This window comes from Ambystoma mexicanum, chromosome 6p, assembly GCF_040938575.1.
Source record: "Ambystoma mexicanum isolate Mex_15411 chromosome 6p, UKY_AmexF1_1, whole genome shotgun sequence".
Taxonomy (NCBI): domain Eukaryota; kingdom Metazoa; phylum Chordata; class Amphibia; order Caudata; family Ambystomatidae; genus Ambystoma; species Ambystoma mexicanum.
This window is the reverse complement of record NC_090935.1, coordinates 627,653,040-627,665,962: the sequence shown is the minus strand read 5'-3', so window position 1 is coordinate 627,665,962 and position 12,923 is coordinate 627,653,040.

Below are 12,923 nucleotides of genomic sequence, written 5' to 3'. Positions count from 1 at the left end.
AGCGGGAGTGAGTCTATCTCATCGGGAGGCACCCTTCCTCTATGGGAGTGACTCCAATTCACTCACTCATTGGAAGCACAATTGAAAGGCAGACTTACCAAGGCTGGTCCCATAAAGCCAATTTCAATACATTTCAGCCCAGTCTTTCTCATTCAAATTAGCATTTTTCTCATGAAGCTTAACATCCTGCTCTGAAACTTCCACTTCATACTTACACGGATAGGATTTGAGGCTCCCTCGCAATCAATGCAAAGACCCCAAAGTGCTCTGCCAGTTCCTTGGCATTACTGGAGAAAGATGATGTTAAGCTCTATTATATAGATGCAAAACCCTATGCCAACTTCTCAAACGACAACTGCCTGAACATTGCCAGGGCCATTACTCGCGCAAAACGGGATTATTGCAATGCCCTCCTGGGTGGCACCTCAGAGCGAAACTTGAGCAAATTACAAAAAATTCAGAACAATGCCCTGAGAGCCGCGCTAGGGCTCAACAAATGTGACCACATCAGCACAGCCAGGAGAGCGGCACACTGGCTCCCAGTACGAGAACACCATAGACCACTTTTGCCTTGTTAATACCGCCACGGGCTACCTGTCCGAGAGACTGTCCAAACCAGCCACGACCAGGCCAACTTGGTCGGCCTATGCCAACTGCCTCTGCATTCCTAGATTCAAGCAAGCCAAAGAAGGAGGCTTCACCTTCCCCGTTTCTGCGGCCACTCTATGGAATACCCTTCCACCCGTCTTGAGATTGGAGCCCTCCTATATTGTGTTCCATAATAAACTGAAAACCTTCCTATTTCATTAGCACTACTCTTCCTGATATGTGTCTGTAACATTCTAAGCTCTGTCCTCATTAGCAGCACTCTTCCTGCTAACCCTCTGTGACATACTAAGATGCAACAAGCGCCTAGACGCCCAACGGTTAAGCACGCTATATACATGTAAAAATAAATAAGTAAATAAATACATGTTGCCCTTTGACCCTTTTGCTCTATCCTTGCAATGACCAGAAGAACGTAGGTCAGGCGTTCAGCCACTCAACAGAAAGTCACACGCTAGCCTTTAGCTTCAGCAAGAGCAGACATTTCCATATGGGCCTCCATTGCCCCTCATCCAGGGTTCCCACAAGTATTCCATGCCCCCTCGTCTTCCAGCCAGTTGCCATTCTCCACCGGGCTCCCCTCTCTTCTTCTATTATCTCATTGAGATGCAGCTTTCAAACAGTATCACCTCAATAACACCACCTGCCCCCAAACCTGAGCCCAACATCCACAAAATCTGACTCGCTTCAGCTTAGATTTTCGAATACACTCTGTTCATTCAGTTGTAATGTTAAGTGGGACTGTCATGATTGTCTGGTAATGTCTCACTGGCACACATCTCTCACAGGTGCTGGGTTTTGTGGCCATTTACGGCAATGGTTTTTTGTATCCATCGATGCAACCACGGTACAGCGTTTCTGTTTGAGATACTCCACAAACACATGAATCTACGTGTGCCAGATTTACCTTCGTATCAGTGACTTTCAATAGTCAAGACAGAAGATAACCAGGGTTTGGTGGCTGCTGTGAAGTTCTAGAGACAGAGGGATGGTTTTTACTTTCCCAGTTTCTTCAGGGAGCATTGCGAAGGGCCTGGAGGTTTCCTGGTTTGCAGGGGTAAGGTGAGTGTGATGAAGGTAAACCAGTACAGGGTCAGACCGGTTTAACTACTAGTATATAGATGCTGTGTGCACCTGGGACAGTAGGGGAAAGGGCCTCTGTTTCTTCACATGTTCAACTATGGACAATCCTGGTAACATTCAGTTGACAGAAATCAAGGTTTGGATGATTAAGAATCAGCAGGCCACCACTTGCCAATCATGGGAGCCCTTGAGGGATAACTTTGGTGTGAGGGACAACAGACGATTCCTGTCTTTTGGTCCACTTCTCTTCACCCTCTATACTTCAGCACTTGGCACCCTGATCTTCTCTTACGGCTTCTCCAATCAACTCTTTACGTACAACACTCAGACCTTCTTCTCCTTTCACTCCTTATCTAACAAGCCTCTGTCCCAATATTTGTATTGTCTCTCTGCCAACAAATACTGGATGACGTTTCACTCTCTCATGCTCAACTCCACTAAGACTAAAGTTCTCTACTTCCCAGCCAAGCAGCCTATCTCTTCCTCTCCTCCTCTTCTACTTTTCTCTCCTGACTACCTTCCATACTCTGCTTCTGCTCATAACCTTGGTGTCATCTTTGACCCATCACACAACTTCTCGCTCTTCATCTACAAATCTTCCGCTATAGCCAGACTCAGCCTCCACAATATCAGAAAAATCGGTAATCTTCTTCCTTTCAATACTGCTAAACAGCTAATCTCCTCCTTAGTCCTTTCTAGATCTGACTACTGTGCCAGTCTCCTCCATGGCCTTCCCAACTATGCTTTTTCACCTCTGGACAAAGTCCTCGACTTCGTGGTCCGCACACTTTTCAACCTTTCTCGGTTTACCTCTACCTCCTCTGCCCATCGCCAGATTGGCTGGCTATCTATGTATAAACTTCTTCTCATCAACTTCACAACTATCCATGGGCTTTCCCAACCCTACCTATCTGCTCAGCTCATTCCCTCCCCTCCCCTTTGCTTGTTAAGATAATTCTCAGCTCACCATCTTGCCACCACTCGATCCCCCTCTGCTCCCTCTCGTTTCCAGTCCATCTCTCTCCTCGTGCCCCTAATCTGGAATGCTCTTCCTCTCCCTCTCAGCACTAGTCCAACTCTACAACTATTTAAATCCAACCTCAAAGACATCCTTCTTATGGAAGAACCTGTTTCCTAGCACGCTACACTACTGCATCATCCTGTTTCCTTCCGACCTACCCTTCAAGGACAACCCTACAGCACTTTTCCATCTGCCCTAAATCCTTAATTCAGCACTTCCTCCACCATCCCGTTCCTATGTCATTCTGTCCTGTCCTAATACCTAGTTTCTTCAAGTCATATTCGTTCACCCCATTGTAAAGGAGCCATGTCCTCCACTCTATTATCAATGGTAAATTCTGTATGCATTTTTGTGCCAGAAATTCATTGCTTTCCCTGTGATTTTTTATAAATATTCTACAGTCTTATCTGGGTAACTGCTGGAGGCTGGGGTGGGGGCACAGCGATATATGCATTGATGAGGGGTGCAACGGTGGAGCCATGCACAACACACCATGTCAAAGGACAGGCTTGGGGTTTCTGAAGGCTAAGCACAGCTGCCTGGGTTCTGTTTGTCAATGAAAAATAATCCCAGCACAATGTGTCCTGACAAACCTATCCAGTCTTTTAGGATCTGAAGGAGCATAGTGTGATCCACGATTCCTGAAGTGGCCATGGGTTGAAGGATGATAAATGCAGCTGCACTCCCAGAGTTCTGGATCATAAGTAGCCCACTCAAGATACCCACACACAGGTAAACATGTGCAAAACTAACGGATAAGTCATCATGGAGGTGTTTTTGGGAATATTGTTGCAGTTGTTTAGTAACTACTTCTGTTCAGGATCTTATGAGTGACCTGTAGGGTGGCTATGGGGCCGTAGCTCCTAACGTCTGTGGAGTAGGGGATGGGGTGGGGGGGTTCTATAGGGCATGCAGGACATTGCTTGTTTTAGTTTATCAGGTAGTAAGGTCATGGCTACTGAGTTGTTTAGGGTGGCCCAGGTTAAAGGCTGATACGATAGCGTGGGCAGTATTGGTGACGCAGTTTGGGCAGTGGAGTGTAACTAGAATGTGGAGAGGAAGAAAGGCAGATTGGGATTGGGATTGGGGGGATTTGGTGCCATGGCACTTTTGCAACCTCAATGATGATGCAGATTATGTTGATATTGGTGTCAAAAAGTCAATAAATAATACGGCTGAACCCCATATTCCATTAGGAGCATCTCCCAACATTTTTGCAGCCTGCAGTCACCCTCTATGCAGAATGCAAAAGCTTCACTGACCAATTTAGTCAGACAAGCTATCTGAATTTCAGGTACTACCTGAGTGGCAAACTGCTACGACCACCAAAAGCACAAAATCATGATCCCAACCTGGAACTGCATCAGCCACAACAGACAATGCCCAGTGACCTTTGCACCCCACCACACACGCCAAGTTCATGAGGGGACATTGACTCACTTGCCTGTCCGATCTGGAATTCGCCGGTATGTCCCTGTGTGGTAGAATCCCGCGCCTGGCCTTAGATGGTGGGCTAAAAGGCAGGAGGCCTCTGACTCAGATTGCAGATGCCGACTAGTGGCTAACATATTGGCTGCAGATCCAGGGGACTTGAGTCCTAATCCCAGTTTTCCCCCTTGACCAGATTATGTGATCCCGGACAAATTACTTTATTTCCTGATTTGCATCATATGCTTCACCAGAATAAAATATGAGCACTTACAAACAGGTCAAGCTCAGAATAGGTACCGTAAAAGTTTATCACATGGTGAAATCAGCACATGACAATGCTGTAGTTATCCGAACACAGACATTGGGCCTCCTTACAAGTTTGGCGGTCTTCTGGCATTAAATCCACTGAAATACTGCCAAACTCAAATACTGTTACCTCTACGTGGTCCCGTATTTTTACCATGGGATTACATGCGGCGTTAAGGCGGTGTTAGTCCACATTTTGGCACCCATAGAACCCCATTAGGGATTTTTGACGGAATTACCACCAGTGAAATTACAGAGTGGTAATTCCACCATTTTATAGAGGAAAAATTGAGGATTTACCTCCATCATCAAGCTGCAGGTAAAGCCTCCACATTTCCTCCAAAATCAGCAGAATTACCACTCAGTATTTAAGCAATGGTAATTCTGCCAAATTTGTAGTTTAGTGGTGCAGGAAAAGTGTTGGTAACGGAATTACTGCCATTATTTCCCCCACAACGGCAAACTTAAAATGAGGGCCACTGGTTTGGAAAAAAGGCATTCTGTCCTGCATTTTGTGGGCTCAGACCTCAACAGAATATTAACAGTGGACTACTTTACGACATTCCGTGTGAGTTTATGTTTTGCATGTACAAGGGTTGATATCAAAAGTTGAGTTGCTCAAGAAAGAATCTATAATTTGAAAACTTAGTTCCTGAGATAATTTTATAACCACATAATGATATGATAGGTTATTTATAACACGCTTAGTACCCAGAGATTTCTAAGTGCGGACCGGGGATTGAACCTGTGGTGCTCTGTCTAGTCTTGCTTCCAAGGCAAGCACGTTGCCCCTGAGCTATCATCCCAAGATAAAACCCACTTTGTATTATTGCAGTAATACAGTGATTCCTGTGCAACCATATCTTAATAGAGAATTGGAGAACATCCTCTTGTGCAATGGACAAAGACTTTACTATAATGTGGGTTGTAAGTCCCATACTACGGGCCACCAGTTCTTCTCTTCGCACAATGGGCTACGACCAATTGCATTGGAAAAATTGAGAATTTGGAATCTCTTCAATAGCAACTATTTGTATTTATTTTGACAAAAAAACGGTATATTTTAACTTTATGACACAGTGAGAGCAATCAGCCGGCAGTAGACAGAAGGTACAATAAGTTGATAGACAGAGTCGATAGAAGGGAGTAGTTTCTTACCTGTAACTCCATTTCTCCAGCATTGGTATCTTTCATGGATTCACATGCTTAGAATATTCCCCGTCGTCAGACTGGGAACCCTCGGTACACATATATATAGTCATTTCCAATAGGAAAAAACTTCTGCCCTATCCCCGTCTGCGTCCTCTACGGGGCCGCCCACGTACGCCCCGTTGGACGTGATGGTATATAAGCCCCGTCCCCGCGGGTCCCTTCAGATTTCGACCCCTCCAAGATAACGGGGGAAAACTTGCTTACATACCAATCTTCCACATTGCAGTCCGGGGAGGCCGGAGGGCGCATGTGAATCCATGAAAGATACCAATGCTGGAGAAATGGAGTTACAGGTAAGAAACTACTCCCTTCTCCAGCATTGGATCTTTCATGGATTCACATGCTTAGAATAGATTGTAAAGCAGTAACATCAAGAAGGAGGTGAGAGTGCAATGTAACTTACATTCGTAGAGACACCCCCAAACACTACCGTTTACACCATGTATGTAAGCAACAACTTATTATACTGATACGAAACGGATTTCCGCCATACAATGCTATGTCATATGACTCAGTATGCACCCCTTGCGCATATATCTACCCGACCACTTATGTTTAGGTCAATAAACTATGTACATTCATGTATACACTCTGAAAAAACAGCTGAGGCCAAATAATAATAGGCAGCATTATTCTTGAAACTTTGGCTTACCTCATTGAAAAAGGTGGCGAAGCACTGCCCTTCCCATTTGTACCTCATCCGCGTGCTGCTTTTCCAGGCAGTAGTGGCGCGTAAACGTGTGCGGAACAGACCATGCCGCCGCCTGGCAGATGTCCGTCAGCGGAATTCCTGCCCATAGAGCCACGGAGGAAGATGTCGATCTCGTGGAATGGGCTCTGGGACGATGTAGTAGAGGTCTCCCGGCCTTGGAATGACACAGGGTAATCGCCGAGGAGACCCAGCGAGCCAGACCTTGTTTGGAGATAGCCTTACCCCTAGCCGAGGGGCCGTAGGCGACGAATAGCTGTCTGGTGGCTCTGATATCTTGCGTTTTTTGCAGGTAAAATTTTAGCGCCCTTTTGACGTCCAGAGTGTGAAGAGCCTTCTCCGCCGTCGACGAAGGAGATGCAAAGAAAGTAGGGAGTACCAGGGTCGAGTGCTTATGATAGACCGACGGTACTTTTGGGATGAATGAAGGGTTAGTTGATAAAATAACTTTGTCCTTAAAGAACCTCAGATATGGAGGGTCTATGACCAGTGCCTGTAGTTCCGACATTCTTCTAGCCGAAGTGATGGCAACTAGGAACGCGAGTTTCCAAGATAGAAATTGTAGAGATGAAGAGGACATTGGCTCAAAGGGAGGCTTCATTAAGGCAGCTAGAACCGTGTTCAGACTCCACGACGGTGGGAACCGTTTTTCCGGAGGGAAGGTTCTAAACAGACCCTTCATGAAATGCTTCACTAGCCTGTCACTGAATAGTGGAGGGGACTGTCTTCTTCTTGTAAATCTCGAAACAGCCGCCAGGTGTACTTTGATTGACGATGATGACAGTCCGCTCTCCGCAAGATGAAGAAGATACGGGAGGATTTGCTCCGGAGTTACTTCCAAAGGTTGTATATTTTGTTGTGTTTGACACCATATACAGAACCTTTTCCATTTGCTTACATATGATTTGTTAGTGGACGGGGCCCTGGCCGCCTGCAGAATCCTTCGGCAATCAGTCGAGACTTTTAGGTTCCCGAACTCCGAGAAGTCAGGAGCCATGCAGTTAAGTTCAGGCTGTCCGGATTGTGGTGCCACACGGTCCCCTCGTCCCTGGACAGGAGGTTCGGCACTTTCCTGAATGGTATCGGCTGATCCAGCGACAGATGAAGGAGGTCTGAGAACCATGGTTGCCTCGGCCAGCGCGGGGCCACTAGGATGACCCGGCAATTGTACCTGTGGATCCCCTGGATCGTCCTCCGTATGAGGGGAAATGGAGGGAAGGCGTAGAGGAACTTGCCTGTCCACGGAAACGAGAACGCTTCCCCCAGGGAGCCTGTTTGGGGCCATCTGCTCGCGAACTGAACACATTTTCGGTTTCTTTCCGTGGCGAAGAGATCGATCGACGGGGTCCCCCATCTTTCGAAGATTTCCCCGAGTTGAGTGGAGTCCAGCTCCCACTCGTGTATTTGTGACATAGTCCTGCTCAGGGAATCCGCCTGTACGTTCTTCGCTCCCGGTAGGTGGTATGCCACTAGGGAGATGTGGTGTTTTAAAGCCCAATGCCAGATCTTTTGAGCTTCCTTCGAGAGGGTCCTGGATCTGGTGCCACCCTGTTTTATCAGGTAGAACATAGCTGTCGTATTGTCCGTGAGCACTCTTACTTTTGACCCCTTGATGTGTGGGAGGAAAGATTTCAGGGCCCATCTCACCGCCCTTAGCTCCAGGACGTTGATATGTAGGCGAGATTCGGTCGACGACCACCTGCCTTGGGTTTGGTGACGTGACATGTGTGCTCCCCAGCCCGACAGAGAGGCGTCTGTAATGATGGTGTTCTGAAATTCCGGCTCCTGCAGGGGGACCCCTCTGTCCAGGTTGCGCGCCACTTTCCACCATCGGAGGGCTTTGATAACTCGTTCGTCGTCGACTATTATCTTGTCCGACCAGCGGCCTGTGGCCTGCTTCCATCTGTCTGATAGGAACTCCTGTAGAGGTCTCATGAACAACCGGCAGTTCGCGACTAGGTGGATGCACGATGCCATGGAGCCGAGGAGAGCCGCATATTTTCTTACTGACAACCTGCTCTGTAAACGAAGTTGGCTTGTCAGGTGTTTGATCTTCAACAACCTCTCCAGGGATGGTTTCACTAGTCCCGTGTGGGTGTCGAATTGAGCACCTAGGAACTTCAAGCTCTTCGAGGGCTTTAGTGAAGACTTTTCGTAGTTCACTGCAAATCCCAGACGCTGTAGCAGTCGCAAGGTGGTCAATAGGCTGTCGTTGGTCGACGCTGGGGAGGATCCCCTCACGAGCCAGTCGTCGAGGTACGGGTAAACGTGATGCCCTTCCTTCCGCAGCCAGGCTGCTACGGGTGCTAGGCACTTTGTAAAGGTTCTTGGGGAGGACTTCAGGCCGAAAGGGAGCACAGTAAATTGGTAGTGTGTTTGGCCGACTAGGAACCTCAGGAACCTCCTGTGGTGAGTGCGCACCGGAATGTGAAAATACGCATCTTGGAGGTCCAGAGACGCCAGGAAATCGTTCTTTTGGACCGATCTGATTACTTCCTGTAGAGTAAGCATCTTGAACTTTTGACTCAGCAGGGTTTTGTTGAGGTCCCGTAGGTCGAGGATGGGGCGCCACTTCCCGTTTGGTTTCTTTACTACGAAGCAGCGTGAGTAAACCCCTAAGCCTCTCTGCGAAGCAGGGACTAACTCGATGGCGCCTTTTTTTAGCATGAGCGCAACCTCTCGACGCAAGACGCTTAGGTGTGGTTGAGACAGGCGTATCGGTGGACGTCTTGGAGGTCTGGATTTGAATCTTAGGGAATGTCCCAGTCTCACCGTGTCCAGAACCCACCGATCTGTCGTAATTGACTCCCATTCCTCGACGCAACTTGACACTCTCCCTCCTAGAACGTCATTGTTGATCTTTTTGTTTTCCCGTCGACGACGAGTAAGTGGGACGTCTCTTGGAGGCCTGGAAATTTCTGCGTCGGGTCGAGGACTGTGAGGCGCGCCTATAGCCTTGGGACGGATATGAAGACCTCCCGAATGCTCTATCCCTGGATCCCGCAAATCGTGCGTTTCCCGTAGCTCCTCTAAAGGGGCGAAAGGAACGAAAGGGCTTACCGCTTTGGAGAGAGCCCAGCGAGCGCACCGTCTCAGAGTCCTCCTTCATTCCTTTCAAGGCCTCATCCACCTTTTCGCCAAACAGGTGGTCACCTTCGAAAGGCATGTCGACGACCTTATATTGCACCTCGGGTCTAAAGTTGGTGCACTTGAGCCAGGCCTGGCGTCGTAGAACCACTCCGTTGTTAATTTGTTTGAACCCCGAATCTGCCAGGTCCACCGCTATATTGATAGCATGGTTCGAGGCTTCTTCTCCTTCACGAACCAGGGACATAGCTGATTTTCTGTGTTCTTCTGGGAGGTGGTCCATAATGGGTGCCAGTCTGTGCCACATCTCCCTGTCATACCTGGCCATGATTGCCAGGGAGTTCGCTGCTTTCACTGTTGACGCTCCCACTGACAGGATCTTCTTACCGAAAGCGTCTTGGCGTCTAGCTTCGGAATCCGGAGGGGTAGAGCATTTATGCTGGGCCTTTGCCTTTCTCGTCGCCGCCGCCGATACCACCGAGTCAGGCGTGGGTTGCGCAGAGAGGCATTTTGGCGTCGAATCTGGAACTTTAAATTTTTTCTCTACGCGGCCCTTGACCGCAGGTTCCGAGAATGGATGCCGCATGGTTTGGACGCCCTCTTTCCATACGTGGTCCAGTATCGGTATCGAAAAAACGGAACGCCTATTCTTGCCCATGTGGTCAAAGAGGAAGCAGTCCTTCTTTTCTTCTTGTTGGGTCAAACCGAACTCCTTGCAGGCCTTTTCCATCATGGAATGGAAGGCCCCTATGTCATCCGGTGGAGACGGGTGAATGGGACTTTTCGGAGGATCCACCTCCACATCCGAAACCCATGACAGGTCTCTCGACGGCGAGAGGGAGATACCAGAAGCTGACCCCTGTTCAGAGAGGGAGTCCGAGAGCTCACCTTCTTCCTGGACTGTTGGAGCAGTTGGGCCCACGACCGATCTAGTCGGGCGGTGTGAAGGTCCGGGCTCGTCGACGAGGGGAGTCGTCGGAACAGGTGGGAGCCTTTCGTCCAGGGACTTCAAGAGCGAGTGTAAGGAGGAAAGTACCTCCATGGAGAGAGTAGCCTGGGCGTTTGGAGGCTGGGTGAAAACTTGAGAGCAGGTTGCACCAGAAGGAAATCTGGGCCGTAGCCCCAGGTCTTCCGGGCTCACTATTCTGAAGCCGTCGTCTTCTTTGGAGGCGATCGAAACTGCCTGTTCTTGCAGCAGTGTGTCGGGTAGCCCCATGTCGAACACTTCTGGCCTCCAGGCCTGGAACTCCGTCGACGAGGGAATCGTCGTCGACGATGAGCCCGTTTGAAAGGTGGGGGACTGTGACGGAGTGGGCACTTGGATCGTCGCCGTCGTCGTCGTCGACGGAGGGCCTGCAGGTGGCTTAGGCGGTCCCGCCTTCGCGGAGCTCTCCCTGCGTTTATCCGCCTCTCTACTCGTAGCTGATCTTTTCTGATCGCTCGAGGAGGATTTTGGCCTGTCCTTATCTTTCTTCGACGAAGAAGAAGAGGAAGATGATTTCTTCGTCGATTCTTTCGATGAGGCCTTAGAGGAATGACTTCGAGGCACGTCCTTCTCCGTAGGTCGTGATTTTTTGGCCGGAGGTTCCGACGGATGTGAGCGTCGGGGGGCTTCTGATGTTTTCGCTGAGGCGATACTGCGCACCGATCCTACCTCCGACTGAGGGTACGCTCCAGCGCCGTCGTTCAGCCACGAGACCAGTCGCCGATTCCGGTCCTTCAGGGTTTTTTGGGAAAACCCCTTGCAAATATCACATTGGTCCGCCGAGTGGTGGGGGTGAAGGCAGTAAATGCAGTCAAGATGGCCATCCCCTTCATAAACCTTCTTTAGACCGCACGTGGCACACGGGCGGAAAAGAGGCTTACCCGACATTATTGCCAGCCCAACAAACAAAACTCGTAGGAGTTAGAAGTGGACCAAACAGACAAACTCGCAGGAGTTAGAAACACGAGGAGATCCCACTATCTTTGGAGACGGTTGAAATCTGAAGGGACCCGCGGGGGCGGGGCTTATATACCATCACGTCCAACGGGGCGTACGTGGGCGGCCCCGTAGAGGACGCAGACGGGGATAGGGCAGAAGTTTTTTCCTATTGGAAATGACTATATATATGTGTACCGAGGGTTCCCAGTCTGACGACGGGGAATATTCTAAGCATGTGAATCCATGAAAGATCCAATGCTGGAGAAGGTGAGTTTTGAGGTTCATTTGAAAAATGCGTAAAAAGGAGGAAGTGCAGATGGTGAGGGGAAGAGATTTCCAGTGCCTAGAAGCGAGAAAAGCAAAAGAATGGAAAAGTGAGGAGAAGCACTGGGAGACGCAGGTGGCAGGGCCATTGAGTGACACCAGACACCAAATGTGACAGGAAGCCATACAAGAATGACATCATAGAACCTGTCACATCAGTTACATATAATACCTTTATGCTGCATCTGCATCACCACAGGTCTCAGGCCAGTACAAAAGAGAGGGAGTGCACCTCTCTCTCCCTCTGCTTATATGCCTTCCGAACCACTAGCTCGATGCTTCCAGTGCCGAGCGGCAGTGACTGAGAATGACATCATCACGCTGCCTCGGCCTGAATGGCCTTCCCCCTTACTGATGCCACTCACTTCTTGGCCAGCCACCGCGCCTCCCAAGGCACCACCCAGCATGGTGACAGGGCTGCTATTGAAAGGCTTAAGGGCAGAAAGTAGGAACTGATTCTGAGAACGCAGGACACGGGGGGGAATAGAGGGATGCAAATTAAGAGAGAGATAGAGAGGCCCAAAACCATGGTTGCATTTAAAGACAACAGAGAGAACATGGAAAAGGATACAGTGGCCAAACGGAAGAAGAGCTAGAGAAAACAGAGAAGAAGAAATGGAGAAGTTAGGAGGGAGGAGAGAACAGAGAAGTTGCATTATAGACAGAGCGGAGGGTAGCAAGATGAGACACAGGAAGACCCAAAAGGACAGCATAACAATAATAAATGCAGGAAGAGATAAGAGGGGTAATGAGATGTTTAGTGGCGTGAAAAGAAAGATAGGTGTGGGCTCCGATAATATTGAATAAGGCATAACGACAGGAGCAACCAGTGTTGCAGCCACGAAGCGAGAACGAGAGAGAAGGGTCAAAGGTGACACCTAAGTGGCGGACTGACCAGAAGAACAGAAGAGAAGAGAGGGGAAAAGAAAGGACAGGTGAGGGAATGGTAGTTGTAGGAAAGAAGAGGACATCAGTTTTAGAAGGGTTGAGGTGGAGGAATTTAGAAGACATCCAGAGTTGGACGGCAGAGAAACAGAGACAGAAAAGTGAAGTGAGTCAGAAAAGGATGAGAAAGAGTAAATGATGTGGGTATCATTGGCGTAGAGGTGGAAGGAAAGATTGCAAGAGAAGATGAGAGTAGAGAGAGGGATAATGTAAAGGGAGAAGAGAAGAGGAGCAAGTACAGTGCCTTGAGGAACACCACAGAGAAGGGGGAGGGA